This window comes from Pogona vitticeps, chromosome 13 (genome assembly GCF_051106095.1).
Source record: "Pogona vitticeps strain Pit_001003342236 chromosome 13, PviZW2.1, whole genome shotgun sequence".
In the NCBI taxonomy this organism is placed as follows: Eukaryota; Metazoa; Chordata; class Lepidosauria; order Squamata; family Agamidae; genus Pogona; species Pogona vitticeps.
In genome coordinates this window covers 15,861,005-15,876,171 of record NC_135795.1, presented here as the reverse complement: position 1 = coordinate 15,876,171, position 15,167 = coordinate 15,861,005, and the positions used below count along the sequence as shown (strand labels likewise).

The 15,167-nt window shown below is 50.0% G+C and overlaps 2 long non-coding RNA genes across 2 annotated transcripts; both read left to right on the top strand.

Moving 5' to 3' along the window:
- The first annotated feature begins 281 nt into the window (after nucleotides 1-281).
- On the top strand, nucleotides 282-2,318 carry LOC144584673 (uncharacterized). The gene is made up of 2 exons (XR_013539075.1): nucleotides 282-574; nucleotides 1,389-2,318. It is a non-coding gene; the product is annotated as an uncharacterized LOC144584673 (long non-coding RNA).
- A 9,683-nt stretch (nucleotides 2,319-12,001) lies between these two features.
- LOC144584672 (uncharacterized) lies at nucleotides 12,002-14,755 on the top strand. The gene is made up of 2 exons (XR_013539074.1): nucleotides 12,002-13,300; nucleotides 13,828-14,755. It is a non-coding gene; the product is annotated as an uncharacterized LOC144584672 (long non-coding RNA).
- The last annotated feature ends 412 nt before the right edge of the window (nucleotides 14,756-15,167 follow it).

The window sequence follows — 15,167 nt, the reverse complement described above, 5'->3', positions numbered from 1 at the left end:
AGAGGGGACCCCCCTTCCCTGACATTCTTTCCCTTCCTCCCATGGGAAACCCAGCCCAGCAGGACTTCCTGCCTCTCCTCTGCTTTGGGGACGGGCACTCAGAGGAGGGAGCCCCGAGAAACGCCCCCTCCAGTACCCACCCACTGGACGAACCGTCCCTTGCGCCTTCGTCTGACTCCAGCGGATCAGGGTCGCAGCAGTCTGCACTCCCGATAAGACGGATTCCTGCTCTCCCAAGGACCCCCCCCTCCCAAAAAAAGGAGAAAACTGAGATATGTGTGTGTGTGTGTGTGTGTGTGTGTGTGTGTGTGTGTGTGTTTTGGAGGCGGGGGGATTAGGAAGCTTTTAATTAAAGATTTATGTCTGTGGCTAATGATACGGTCCGCCTTATGCCTGCAGACCTATAAAAACAAGGTTGTGCTAAGAGACCGGCAGAAGAATTGGGTGGTTCATTCTCCTTTTTCCTCTCCCAGGCCTTTTACCGAAAGAATATTCAGTGCCCTTGAATGTCAGGAGAATGACTTTTATGGACTACTGGTACTTTGCCTCCTATATACCATGTGGCACAACAGAGGTAAGGCTAAGCCCTCCCGGGGCATCCTATACGGCCGGCTGTTGTCATCTGGCCCCAGGTGTCTGAGAGAGAGAAAGACGATTGGTAATCCCTGTGAGATGAGAGGAGGAAAAAGTGGAGTCGTGCTCCTGAGAGGGTGTGTGTGTGTGTGTGTGTGCACAAAGGGGCTTCAAGGTCTTTCCCATTACGCTGGTGGACACTCCCGTCCCCGTCCATCTTCAGAAGAAAGGTCCTCCTAACCCTGCTTCAGAGGCTCCAGCTGCCTATCTCGGAGGGACTGGGCCAAGTCGCCTTCTCTGCTTCCCAAAGAGGCTGTTTTTCTCCTCTGGTTGTTTCAAGAAGGCCACCCTCTTCCATTTCGATCCGGCTTTGCCTTTGGTGGGAGCTGGGGGGGGCAGCCTGTGGACTCTCCTCATCCCCATCCCATCCCAAATCCTCACAACAGTGTTGCGAGTTAGGTCACAGCTGAGACAGTGCAGCTGATGCAACATCACTCCAGATGTTCTCTGGACCAGTGGGGATTTGAACCGGAGTCCACTCGTCCAGCCTCTGAGTTGCCATGCCACCCTGTGCCCTCTAACTCTTCCAGGAGCCTCTTGTGGGGAGGGGGTGTCGGAGGCTGGGGCTCCCAAGGCTGCATATCTCTTGCAGAGCTGGGAGTGGACATTCCAGCTGTCCACTGTCTTTGGGACTTTGGATGAGGGCTTGAGGAGGCAATGGTAACATAGTACAGTGTTTGCGTTCTCCTGCTAGACTTCTTTCCATCTCTGAAAACTTCATAATGTTGCTTTAATTTTGCTTAATTCACACAAAGGCCAGTATCTGGAAGGGCGGCGTTGGTGGACCTGTGGGCTCCAAAAGTGGCAGCACCAGCATCGAGAACAGCTGAGAGCCTCTTCGTCCGGCGTGCTTCTCCCCCCCCTCCCCAGAGTCATGACAGCAGAGGAAGAAGCTTGGAAGGACTTTGAATGAGGGATTGAGGAGGCAATGGTAACCTCACAAGGAGCCTGGCCAAAATTTTCAACCCTAACCCTCTCCTCCTTGCCTGCCACAATTGGGTCACTGAGAGTGCTGAATGCCCCTCTTTCCTGGCTCTTGCCTGTGGCCGAAGAAGGGATGCATTTTGCATATGTGTTCTTCCTTGTGACATCACTGGTCCTGCAGAAGGAGCCTGGTGAACCAGATCTCCAGAACAGCGACCTGCAGTATCTGGAAGGGCGGCGGCGGCGGACCTGTGGGCTCCAAAAGTGGCAGCACCGGCGTCGAGAACAGCTGAGAGCCTCTTCATCCAGCGTGCTTCTCTCCCCCCCCCCCCCCCCCACGGAGTCATGGCAGCAGAGGAAGAAGCCTGGAAGGACTTTGAATGAGGGATTGAGGAGGCAATGGAAACCTCACAAGGAGCCTGTCTAGGATGTGGGAAGAAAAAGCATGTGCTTGGTGCGCAGTTTCTGTAAGGTAAGACCTTGCTGTAAAGTCTTCCCGGCCACTGCTCTATATAGGCAGCAGGACCCAGTGGGGACTTTGCTGATCCATGTTCAGCTTGCCAGGTTCCTTTAATTGGCCTGCGTTTTTATATCTCCTCTTTTCCTTCTGATCTCTAAGCTGCAGAAGCCCAGCAGAAACGGATATTGTCGGCGATGACCGTTTTAACATGCATTTTGGATCCATCTTAAAAATAACAGGGCTGGAGTATCGAGATTTCATTCACATAAGCTTTCACAATAAAGTAAGGAATTCAAACAAACCTCTTTCTTTCTTTCTTTCTTTCTTTCTTTCTTTCATGTACCATTTAGAGCCTGCCTTTCTTCCAGTAATAAGGGGACTCAAGGCAGCTCACAGTGTTTAAAAATAAAAATTTAAATGCGAATACATTCCAGGTTTCTACCTATCCATCTGTTTTACTCTGCTGCTGAAAAAAACGAGTGAACGCCAGCAGGGTCCGGCTTGGGGAAGCCACTGTGTCCCATCTCCCCAGGCTAGACTTCTCAAACTCTTGAACACAACTGTATGCCAGGACGCAGCAGCCACGCCTGGGTGGAAAGGGGGGGGGGATGCCTCATGGGTGAGGCAGCGGGGGGGGGGTCACAAGGAGGCAGCACCACCCTTTGGTTCCCTTCGCCTCCACAGAGAGCAGAATCTTCTGAGGAAGCATCAGGAAAAGAGAGGAAGCCCGAAGCCCTCGCCCCATTTTTACGAAAGGGCAGAGGCTAGAGCACGGCTCCCTATCCATCCTGGCTCCTTCCAGAACGAATGGACAACATATCCCATGGTCCCTGCTTGCTAGGGGCAATGGCGATTTAGAGCAGTATCCCCGGAGGGTGTGGAGATCAGCACCGACTGACTCCTAGCTCGCAAGCGGCAGCAGCAGATAAGCCCCAGACCAACGCACCGGGAAAGCCACTTAACGTGGCCTTGAAAGGATCTGGTACCTGGCACAGGGAGAGCATAGACAGAAATAGAAGCCGAACCACGCCAAACAAACAGGCAGCGAGTAAACGCCTTGAGAGGGAGGATGATTCACATGCCGGGAGGAAGGTGTTCACGAACCTCCATGTCAAGCTGGCTTCCAAGACTTGCTCGGCGTTCGCATCCCAGTCAGAGTCTTCCCAGGGCTGCTCCTCCGGGCTGGCAAAGAGGTCCCCCAGATCTCGGTTCTGGAGCTCTGGTGCCTGGCCAGGGTCTTTATCCAAGAACAGAGAACCGAGGATCAAACTTAGGTACGCGAACCTTACGGCGTCTGCCATGGTCGCTTACCCAACTGTGGCAGGCAAGGAGGGCGGGGGGGGTTCCTCCAAAATTTTGGCCAGGCTTCAGTGATATCACAATGAGGGGTAGGACGGTGACAGGCAAGGAGGGCAGGGGGGGGTTTCCTCCAAAACTTTGGCCAAGCTTCAGTGATACCACAATCCACAAACCCACCCACTCACCCACCCTAAGGGGGGGGGGGAACAGCTGCCTATTTTATTTATTTATATAGAAATAAATAGACCTCCCTGTGTTTTCTTCAAAAGTTGAACAAGATGTGCAGAAAAATTCGGTGAGTATGAGGGGGATCTGCCTATGTTGCAATGGATACAGATACCCTTGGTTATTGAACAGAACAACCCTTCCATAACTAAGCTTTCTTCTTAATCTTTGCTCCTTAGGGCGGGGAACATCGAACAATAAACTTCGAAGTTGCTCTCTATCTGCTCTCGCAGCTAAGTGTCAGCCCTTGACCGGATTGACCACAGCATCACATACAAGTCCACGCCCAGGTCGGAGAGTCCGGCTGGCCCCTGAAAGGGCAGAGGGAGTGGCCGGCACCAGCATGGCGTTGCTTTCTTCCCTGGAGGTTTTCTTTGGGTCGGTATGTGATGTCTTGCATTCTGTCCTCTTCGACAGACATAGAAATATGACGAGGCACATGCTGACTGGGGGGGGGGGGAGGGAATGACGACTGTCCCACTGTCTAAAGCGCCCCTTGACTGGATGGAGCACAGCATCACACACAAGTGTCTGATGTCCACGCCCAGGTTGGAGAGTTCCTCAAGCACTTATCAGGGGACTGAAGAAAGCAATAATAAAAAGCATCTGTGCCTACAACCAAAGGAAGATTTCAACAATAGTCTTAGTCGTTTTTTGGACGGTCGCTTTGATTATGTTCCGGAATAGAATATTTTAATGAAGTGTCACATCTTTCAATACCTGTAAGGGAAACTCGCCAGGTGATTCATTTGTTGACAGTTACATACATTTTAATCAATGTCTCTTCTAGCTCGAACGACCGGTTGGATTCAGGCCATACAGTTGGAGGATATTCTCCAATCCAACCTCCTATTTGATACAGAAATTTAGAGCGTTCTCAACAAAATGGCAGTTGAGGCTCTGGCTTGAAGATGCTTTCTTCTACTAAGAAAATTGGTTTCTCCTTATAGTCAACCTAACAATCCCCCAAACCCCTAAGATCCATTTACGTATTAACTACAGATGGATTGTTTGTAAAGGTTTTATTTAATTTCAGATTGGGATCGGTCCAACACTTAGCTCAGCTGCCCATGTCCCTGCTGCTCAAAGGTCAACTGAGCCAGGTATCAGTTCATCATTTATGTCCTTGACGTTATTTCAACAGTATGTTTCCATTTCATTTTTATTTCTTTAAACTGTACTTCTCTAGTGTGGACTGAGCCTAAGGTTCCTCCCACAAAGTATCACCTGGAGGTGGAAAAGGAGCTGCCAGCGTTTGTCTGGATCCACGGAGAGGAGAACGTACTTCTCTTCATGGGTCCATGGAAAGCTGCCCGGTTCCTGCCCAGCTGCACCCCAGGGGGAGACAAAGCAAAGTTCTTGGTTCCCCCCCCCCCCGATGCCACCACGTGAAGAATAGAAAAGGCTTTGGTTCCTGGCAGTCTCTGTAAAGGTTTGGCAGGGCTGGATGGAGGAGCATCGAGAGGGTTTCGAGCCGCCGCCTGGACGGGCCTCAGTTGTAATTTGGGGGTTGGCTTTTGTGGGCCTCTTTCCAGGCGATAGTCCTCCAGGGCGTGGAAGAGCCTGAGCGACCTTATGACCACAAAAGGCATCCCACGCAGACCCTGGGCCTTTTTCTTTTTGACGTGACCTTCAAGGTGCCCTCTCGTCTCCTCGTACATGTTGTTCAGGGCGAAAGGGTCAAAGTCTTCTGGCGTGCAGGTGGAGCCCGCCAGCCTCTTCTGCTGAGGAGGTGTACAAAAGGAGGAACAGGAGGAAGAAGAGGTGCTCCTGATGAGGAGGTCGGCCCTCGAGGGAGATGTCGTCCCGTGATATTCTAGAGACAAACCCTCCTCTTGACTCCTGCTGCGCAGCATGGAGGCCTCCTTCTGGACAACTTCCCCTTTTGGGCTCACGGGGTTTCCAAGAAGCGGAGGTCGAGCCCACCAGCCTGTTCTGCTCAGGAGATGGGGCCTGTCTGGTTTTCGGAGAGGCCCTTGGCATGGCTTCCTCCGGGACGTTGCAAAGGGCCGATCCAGCGGGCCTCTGCTCCTCCACCTCCTGGTTAGGGAAGGTCCGTTTCGGACGGGAGGGCTTGGCCGCTGGTGCTGGTGGTGGCCCCATTTGGAATTGGCGCGATTTCGCCAACCGGACACTCCCATTTTCTCTCCCATATGCGGAATGCTCGCAGAAATTAAACTGCACAAAAGGGGGTAGAGCCTGATAGGCTGGCCCGTCATCTGCCTCTACATGCCTGTGGACAAAGCCAGGACACCCCACTCGAGAGGGCCTGCCCGACGAGATGCTGGAGGCCCTTTGAACCTGCCAGCCCTTCTGCTGCCTCTATATGCCTGTGGACAAAGCCAGGACGCCAGTTGAGAGGGCCTGCTGGAAGAGGCTCCTTGGGCTGGCTCTCCTCCAAGACCAGTCAAGCCACCGGGGGGTGGGGGGGGTGGAGGGGGTCCCAGCTCCAAACTGCATGATCCTGACCTGGGGTGAAGGGCAAGCGGGAACCCCCGGATCTTCTGCTGATTCCCAAAAGGTCTCCAGAACTCTAATAAATAAATAAAATAAAAAATAGGCAGCTGTTGCCTCCCCTTAGGGTGGGTGGGTTGGGGGCCCCATCCTAGCCCTGATTATGACGCCACTGAAGCCTGGACAAATTTTTGAAGAAAAACCGGCTCCTCTCCTCCCTGCCTGGCACACTCAGGCCACTGACACTGCTGGATGCCCCTCTGCCCTGGCTCCCGTCCATGGCAGGAGAGGGCATCAGTTACTCCAGCGTGGCCTTGCTGCTCTACTCCCTCGTCGTGCAGAAGGAGATGGGGATGGGGCCGCCTGGCCCTACCAGGAGGGCAGCAAATAACTGCCCAGCGTTTGGTTCCTGCCCAGCTGCACCCCAGGGGGAGAAAAAGCAAAGTTCTTGGTTCCCCCCCCCCCGATGCCACCACGTGAAGAATAGAAAAGGCTTTGGTTCCTGGCAGTCCCTGTAAAGGTTTGGCAGGGCTGGATGGAGGAGCATCGAGGGGGTTTCGAGCCGCCGCCTGGACAGGCCTCAGTTGTAATTTGGGGGTTGGCTTTTGTGGGCCTCTTTCCAGGTGATAGTCCTGCAGGGCGTGGAAGAGCCTGAGCGACCTGATTACAACAAAAGGCATCCCACGCCGACCCTGGACCATTTTCTTTTTCACGTGACGTAAGAGACTTAGGACACATGAGGTATCTTGCAGAAGAGCATGCCGGGCGACTGAAGATACTTAAAGAAGTTATTGAAACAGAAGAAAATGTTGGCCTGGAAAACATTTTAGTAAATATACTGTGGACTGAGCCTAAGGTTCCTCCCCAGAAGTATCACCTGGAGGTGGAAAAGGAGCTGCCGGCGTTGGTCCGGATCCACGGAGAGGAGAACGTACTTCTCTTCATGGGTCCATGGAAAGCTGCCCGGTTCCTGCCCAGCTGCACCCCAGGGGGAGACAAAGCAAAGTTCTTGGTTCCCCCCCCCCCCGATGCCACCACGTGAAGAATAGAAAAGGCTTTGGTTCCTGGCAGTCTCTGTAAAGGTTTGGCAGGGCTGGATGGAGGAGCATCGAGGGGGTTTCGAGCCGCCGCCTGGACGGGCCTCAGTTGTAATTTGGGGGTTGGCTTTTGTGGGCCTCTTTCCAGGCGATAGTCCTCCAGGGCGCAGAAGCGCCTGAGAGACCTGCTTTCCACAAAAGGCATCCCACGCCGACCCTGGACCATTTTCTTTTTTACATGACGTAAGAGACTTAGGACACATGAGGTATCTTGCAGAAGAGCATGCCGGGTGACTGAAGATACTTAAAGAAGTTATTGAAACAGAAGAAAATTTTGCCCTGGAAAACATTTTAGTAAATATATATGGGCCTCTTCTAGAAAACACGGTAAGGAAGGGAACGTCTCACCATACTGGATTGTGCGTGCAGTGGGCGGCTTGAGAGGTTCCTCCAGAGCCACCAAGGATGTAGGAAAAAAGGGGGGAGGGGGAAGCTTGGGAAGACAAGGCGCAGCCTGCCACGATGCCCAGTTTTAAAGGGGAATGACACTTTCCAGAGTTTTGGTTTCCAAACTCCACAGGTAATGGCAGGGATCAGTGAGATCTAGCATCATCTGTCACATTTTTTGTTTTCTTTTTTTTAACAGGTCAATGCCTTTTTTACTATTTTTGTGGCATAAAGAAGTTTAAACCCATTTACCATCTGTTTTCTTTATTTTTAAGTTAAAAGTCAGGATTTTTATTACAAGGGCTTTGGATGGGAGGGGCCAAAGGCGAGGAACTTGTTCAAGACAAACGTTCTCCCGCATGCTTAGAGGACTCTAGCCTCTTCCCTCCGGCCATTTTAACGAACGGTGCATTATAGTCTGTTTTGTGATGCCAGTAGGATCCCTTCACCTTTAAATGATGACCCCTTGGATCTCCTTGAAGGCATTCCAAGCAAATATACCTACTTGAGAGTAGCAGGATCCATTCAAAGTCTGCCTAGTCCCATCTGAATTGTAGTCGCCAGCAGGCGGCTTGCAACCCAGCACCCATCTTCTCCCTACCTCTACTCTGTAAGCAAAAAAAGAGGAGCCTCCCTTTCAATTTCTGCTCTGGTTTCTCTTTAGAAATTGAGATGGCCGAAAAAGTACAATAAAAATTGATGTCGAACTCCAACAGGTACGGAGAGAGCAGTTGGAATTCTTGGCGCCGATGGAAACGTGTTTGTGAGAGAGCTCTCTTTCAAAGACCAAAGTGTAGTGTGAGGTTGAATGTTTCTCCCTTATTGCAAAGCAGGTTGCTCAGTTTCCCGGTTCTGTCCCGGCTGAAACCCAAAGGCCGTGCTTTTCTTGTTTAACATTTGTCCCGGCCTTACAGGTTAGATTCCCTTCTTCTGGATCCTGGTGTCCTTTTGGGTTGCCCTGCTTTCCTGGTCGTTTTTCCGTCTTCGCATGTGTTGCCACAAGCCACAGTAGATACTCTGTGATTGGATTGAAGGAGGAGATGATAAATCAGCTGAAGAGTTAATCCCCTTTGCCTGAGTAACGCACAGTTGCTCATGCTCCTCTGCCACAGCTGGACCAGGATGGTTTGGGATCCTGGCGTACTGTGACTTAAGGGAGCATGGCAGTGTGCACCGTGACCAAGAGCTACTGAACTCTGGCTTGTTAGGAAAGGAGCAAACCACACTTCTGAGTTCAGATAGGTTGCTACCCACGCAATTCCTACATCCTAGTCTGGAAGTTAACGCTTATTTATTTATTTAATTTATTCATTGAACTTATATACCGCCCTTCTAGAAGGTGTCTACTCTGGGTGGTTTATATAAAGCATAAAAAATAAACTAAAGGTAAAATCCGAATTAATCACAGAGTCCAAGATGGGAAAGGAAAGAGAAGGAAAAAAGAAAAGAAATAGACTAGGTGATGGCCGTAGGGAAGGCCTGCCTGTGCAGCCATGTCTTCAGGTTGATTTGAAGAGAGACAGGAGCTTGAATATGCTGTCCTTACTCATGAACAGCCACCCTCCCCTTCAGGATGGATGACAGCAAGTGCCGGACATTAAAAACATACCAACCCCATCCGGAAGCCCCCAGACGCTTCCCTAGAACCAAAGGGATCCCCCTCAGGAGCCTGAGATGTGTAGTATGTGTGTGTGGGAGCGGGGAGGAATAGGAAGCTTTTAATTAAAGATTTATGTCTGTGGCTAATGATATGGTCAGCCTTATGCTAAGACACCAGCAGAAGATTTGGGCGGTTATTTCTCCTTTTTCCTCTCCCAGGCCTTTTGTCGAGATGTTGTATAACACCCTCGAGTGTGTAGAATCCGACTTCTACGCACTGTTTCTGCTGTGCCTCCTGTATGGCATGTTGTACAACGGAGGTAAGGCTCAGCCCTCCCGGGGCATCCTCTACGGGCCGGCTGTTGTCGCCTGGCTCTGAGTAGTGATGGCTCCAAGCCATATTCAGCTGCCTTCTCAAGGTTGCAGTGCAGGGGCTCTGATTCTTGAAGGCCAAATGATCTTACTGGAAACGCCTGGCCATCCAGAGTTCAGGGTTGATAGATGCCAGAGGAGAACAAGCTGTCTTTTTTCGATTATAGTAAGATTTCTTTGGTTTTGACAGAGCAGTGACGGGGGGGGGGGGTTGCACGTTTTTCTGCTCCCTTCACAGGTGCACTTGGTGGGGACACAGGCCTTCTCTGTGGGTGCTCCCAGACTCTGGAACTCCCTGCCACTGGAGGCCAGGCTGGCCCCCTCTTGGCTGTCCTTTGTCAAGCAAGCAAAGACCTCTGTCTTCGGGAAAGCTTTCCCTGAGTGACTGGCTGCCTGAGTCGGGTGTTTTAAATAGATTGCTGTGCTTTGATCCTTTGAAATGTGTTTTTAGAATTGATTTTGTTGACTTTATTTACTTTTTAAAATATAATATTTGCTTGATTGTTTTTAAACATTTCTCTACTGTTTTTAGCTTTTAAATGTTGCCTTTTAATAGTGTACGCTACCTTGAGTCCTTCTTAAGGAGAAAGACAGGGGTAAAATATTTTAAATAAATAAGCAAGAACTCTGATGGAGGCCAAGAAAGATCCCTAGAGTTGGCATCTTTGCTGCTCCATCTCATCCAAACTATAGAACAAAGCAAGCACTTTTGCTTGGTTGAGCGACCCTTTTTCATAAACACCTCTCCTTTCTTCAAAGGAATCAAGCAAGGAATAATTGAAAAACTAGAAGTCCGCATTATTGGAAAAAAATAACTGAAATATTGGATTTCGCAATCCAGCAAGGTAATGGGCTCTTCCACAGCCGCTATCTTTTTCCGCCTGGGAAGTCCTGAAACTTTTAAGGCTCTGTGTGTCCCCAAAATGGACATTTTCGCTGAGCTCAAGGGGCCTCAGAAGGCAGCCTTGTTTTTGCCACACACACTTTGCTTCTCCCTCCCAAGACTGAATTTTGGAATGGTTTATGATAATGTTAATGATACATTATGTAGAAAGTAGATGCTAAACGAGCCACTAGAGCACAGAGCATGTTGGGTTCAAGGAATCGGGTGGCCTTTGTCCCAAACCCCTTTTTGGCTGTATAAACTCAGCAGGGCAAGCCCCTCCTGGAACCTCTGACCAACCTCAAAAAACCCTCCCGGGGTCCCCAGAAGTCAGAAGCCCCCTGGCTGGCATGTAACATAAAGAGGTGAAAGGGATCAGAAATGGATTCCCATTAAATGCAGGATTAGAACAGAAGGAACAAAGTCTCCCATTTGCAGGGGCACCAGCAAAAGCCTTCCTGTCCAGTGGAGAAGGTGGTTGGCATTTGATGGCAAACGCTAAGGTTGCTTCTACCAAGCGTTGTCAAGAACAGTAAGAGGGGGTACAAAATCTTTCATCAAATGAGCTCCCTCGTTTGCGCATAAGGTGTGCAGCTTTGCTTTTGATTTGGTGGCCTTTGGGCAGTGCAAAAAAAAAAAAAAAAAAGAAACAATTGAAAAGGACCTTTCCGGTTTCTGCCCAGTCTGCCCCGTGTCTCAGGGCAAGTAATGTTTTACTGCTCTTGCTTATTTCATTGTTTTTTTATTCATCTAAAAGCTGTATCAGTCACCTTTCTGCCCACCAAGGTTCTGAAAGGAGCGTACAAATTAAAGAAATAAGAAAATTCTGCAGTTCTTGTTTAAAAATCCAAGCCAGTTTCAGAGTGGCCCTGGCTGCCAGATGGGCGGTATATAAATCAAAATAATAAGAATAATATAGTTCAGGGCAACGTCGTCAGGGAGGGACAGACCCAAGGTAAACCAAGATCCTCAGACTTTGCTGGAGCTGATTCAAATTCTGCAGCCCTATAAATGCAATATTGTCATTTAAAAAATGCAGCTGTGCCTTTATCCTAATTCGTAGCTCCGCTCTCCTCCTCCTTCCAGATGGCAAAATCCGTTTGGCCACGGTGGAGCTCGGCTGCCTGCTCTTGAAGCAGCTGGTGATGACCAAATGTGGTAGTAGTATGAAAGATGTTCACCTTGCCTGTCTGGAAGTGGAACCTGGTCACAGAAATAGGGGGAAATTAAGCGACCTGGTCGCTGAACACCTTGACCACCTTCGCTACATAAATGAAATCTTAACCTCAGAGTCTTGTGCCAAAATTCATCCACGGGGGAACAAAACCCCTTGGCCCAAAGACGTCTCTTTACCATTCCTGGCTGGAGAAGCCCTTGACCGGATGGACCACAGCATCACATACAAGTATCTGATGTCCACGCCCAGGTCGGAGAGTCCGGCTGGCCCCTGACAGGGCAGAGGGAGTGGCCGGCACCAGCATGGCGTTGCTTTCTTCCCTGGAGTTTTTCTTTGGGTCGGTACGTGATGTGTTCCATTCTGTCCTCTTTGACAGGCACAGAAATACAGTAGGGGGAAACTAAGCGACCTGGTGGCTGAACACCTTGAGCTCCTTTCCTTAACTACCTGAACGAAAATCCTGATTGTAAAATTTTAAATGACATACTCATGGACCACTTGCTGAAAAGCATCTTTCTGCCTCTGTTATGTGCAGCCCATAGGGAATCAAGATAAGGCAGTGGTCAGGCAACAGGGGTGAATTATCCCTAATGGGGTAAAAATGAAAATCTTGGGGGTAATGAGGGCGCAACCCTAACCCCCTTCCCTCCTCCTCCTCCAAGAGTATGCAGTACTCTAGTTGCAGGAAAACAAGCACAGGGCTCCCCCTGATTCTGCATTATTATGAAAGGCATAATACATGTAATGAGCTTGATTCCAAGCTATCCTCCAACAATTGACTGCGTAACAACGCTGTCTTTCCTATGCACCCTTTGCCTCAAATTAAACACGTGAGACTCAATTCAAGGCAGGCCAATGGGATCAACACAGCCTGATCATCAGCTAAATGATAAACCTTGCCTGTACACCTTTTTTTTTTTAAAGCAGGAGCTAGCAAAAGGATGGTAGAAGCAAAAGGTCCCCCCTTCCTCCTGGATAGGAGTGGATATGGTTGGAGAATCTTTGGAGCAATAAATGGGAAAAGTTCACGGCTCCTAGGAAGAGGCGGGCACACGAAAAAGGGCACTGGCGGGAGAAAGAAGAGAACGAAGGCAAAAGAGCCAGAACTGAAAGGGTCTATCGACTAGATAGGCGGGATATAAATTAAATAAATAAATATAAATAAATAAAAGAGACAGATGGAGGATGCATTTTGCATATGTGTTCTTCCTTGTGACGTCACTGGTCCTGCAGAAGGAGCCTGGTGAACCAGATCTCCAGAACAGCGACCTGCAGTATCTGGAAGGGCAGCGGCGGCGGACCTGTGGGCTCCAAAAGTGGCAGCACCGGCGTCGAGAACAGCTGAGAGCCTCTTCGTCCAGCGTGCTTCTCCCCCCCCCCCCCCACGGAGTCATGGCAGCAGAGGAAGAAGCCTGGAAGGACTTTGAATGAGGGATTGAGGAGGCAATGGAAACCTCACAAGGAGCCTGTCTAGGATGTGGGAAGAAAAAGCATGTGCTTGGTGCGCAGTTTCTGTAAGGTAAGACCTTGCTGTAAAGTCTTCCCGGCCACTGCTCTATATAGGCAGCAGGACCCAGTGGGGACTTTGCTGATCCATGTTCAGCTTGCCAGGTTCCTTTAATTGGCCTGCGTTTTTATATCTCCTCTTTTCCTTCTGATCTCTAAGCTGCAGAAGCCCAGCAGAAACGGATATTGTCGGCGATGACCGTTTTAACATGCATTTTGGATCCATCTTAAAAATAACAGGGCTGGAGTATCGAGATTTCATTCACATGAGCTTTCACAATAAAGTAAGGAATACAAACAAACCTCTTTCTTTCTTTCTTTCATGTACCATTTATAGCCTGCCTTTCTTCCAGTAATAAGGGGACTCAAGGCAGCTCACAGTGTTTAAAAATAAAAATTTAAATGCGAATACATTCCAGGTTTCTACCTATCCATCTGCTTTACTGTGCTGCTGAAAAAAAACGAGTGAACGCCAGCAGGGTCCGGCTTGGGGAAGCCACTGTGTCCCATCTCCCCAGGCTAGACTTCTCAAACTCTTGAACACAACTGTATGCCAGGACGCAGCAGCCACGCCTGGGTGGAAATGGGGGGGGGGGGATGCGCAGGCGACGGACGAGCGGAGACCACATCTTGCTCTCCCAGCTCCGGGTTCGAATCGACCTCAGCTGGAGGCCCACTGTCTTTGGGACTTTGGATGAGGGCTTGAGGAGGCAATGGTAACATAGTACAGTGTTTGCGTTCTCTTGCTAGACTTCTTTCCATCTCTGCAAACTTCATAATGTTGCTTTAATTTTGCTTAATTCACACAAAGGCCAGTATCTGGAAGGGCGGTGTTGGTGGACCTGTGGGCTCCAAAAGTGGCAGCACCAGCATCGAGAACAGCTGAGAGCCTCTTCGTCCGGCGTGCTTCTCCTCCCCCCCCCTCCCCAGAGTCATGACAGCAGAGGAAGAAGCTTGGAAGGACTTTGAATGAGGGATTGAGGAGGCAATGGTAACCTCACAAGGAGCCTGGCCAAAATTTTCAACCCTAACCCTCTCCTCCTTGCCTGCCACAATTGGGTCACTGAGAGTGCTGAATGCCCCTCTTTCCTGGCTCTTGCCTGTGGCCGAAGAAGGGATGCATTTTGCATATGTGTTCTTCCTTGTGACATCACTGGTCCTGCAGAAGGAGCCTGGTGAACCAGATCTCCAGAACAGCGACCTGCAGTATCTGGAAGGGCGGCGGCGGCGGACCTGTGGGCTCCAAAAGTGGCAGCACTGGCGTCGAGAACAGCTGAGAGCCTCTTCGTCCAGCGTGCTTCTCCCCCCCCCCCCCACGGAGTCATGGCAGCAGAGGAAGAAGCCTGGAAGGACTTTGAATGAGGGATTGAGGAGGCAATGGAAACCTCACAAGGAGCCTGTCTAGGATGTGGGAAGAAAAAGCATGTGCTTGGTGCGCAGTTTCTGTAAGGTAAGACCTTGCTGTAAAGTCTTCCCGGCCACTGCTCTATATAGGCAGCAGGACCCAGTGGGGACTTTGCTGATCCATGTTCAGCTTGCCAGGTTCCTTTAATTGGCCTGCGTTTTTATATCTCCTCTTTTCCTTCTGATCTCTAAGCTGCAGAAGCCCAGCAGAAACGGATATTGTCGGCGATGACCGTTTTAACATGCATTTTGGATCCATCTTAAAAATAACAGGGCTGGAGTATCGAGATTTCATTCACATAAGCTTTCACAATAAAGTAAGGAATTCAAACAAACCTCTTTCTTTCTTTCTTTCATGTACCATTTATAGCCTGCCTTTCTTCCAGTAATAAGGGGACTCAAGGCAGCTCACAGTGTTTAAAAATAAAAATTTAAATGCGAATACATTCCAGGTTTCTACCTATCCATCTGTTTTACTGTGCTGCTGAAAAAAACGAGTGAACGCCAGCAGGGTCCGGCTTGGGGAAGCCACTGTGTCCCATCTCCCCAGGCTAGACTTCTCAAACTCTTGAACACAACTGTATGCCAGGACGCAGCAGCCACGCCTGGGTGGAAAGGGGGGGGGATGCCTCATGGGTGAGGCAGCGGGGGGTGTCACAAGGAGGCAGCACCACCCTTTGGTTCCCTTCGCCTCCACAGAGAGCAGAATCTTCTGAGGAAGCGTCAGGAAAAGAGAGGAAGCCCGAA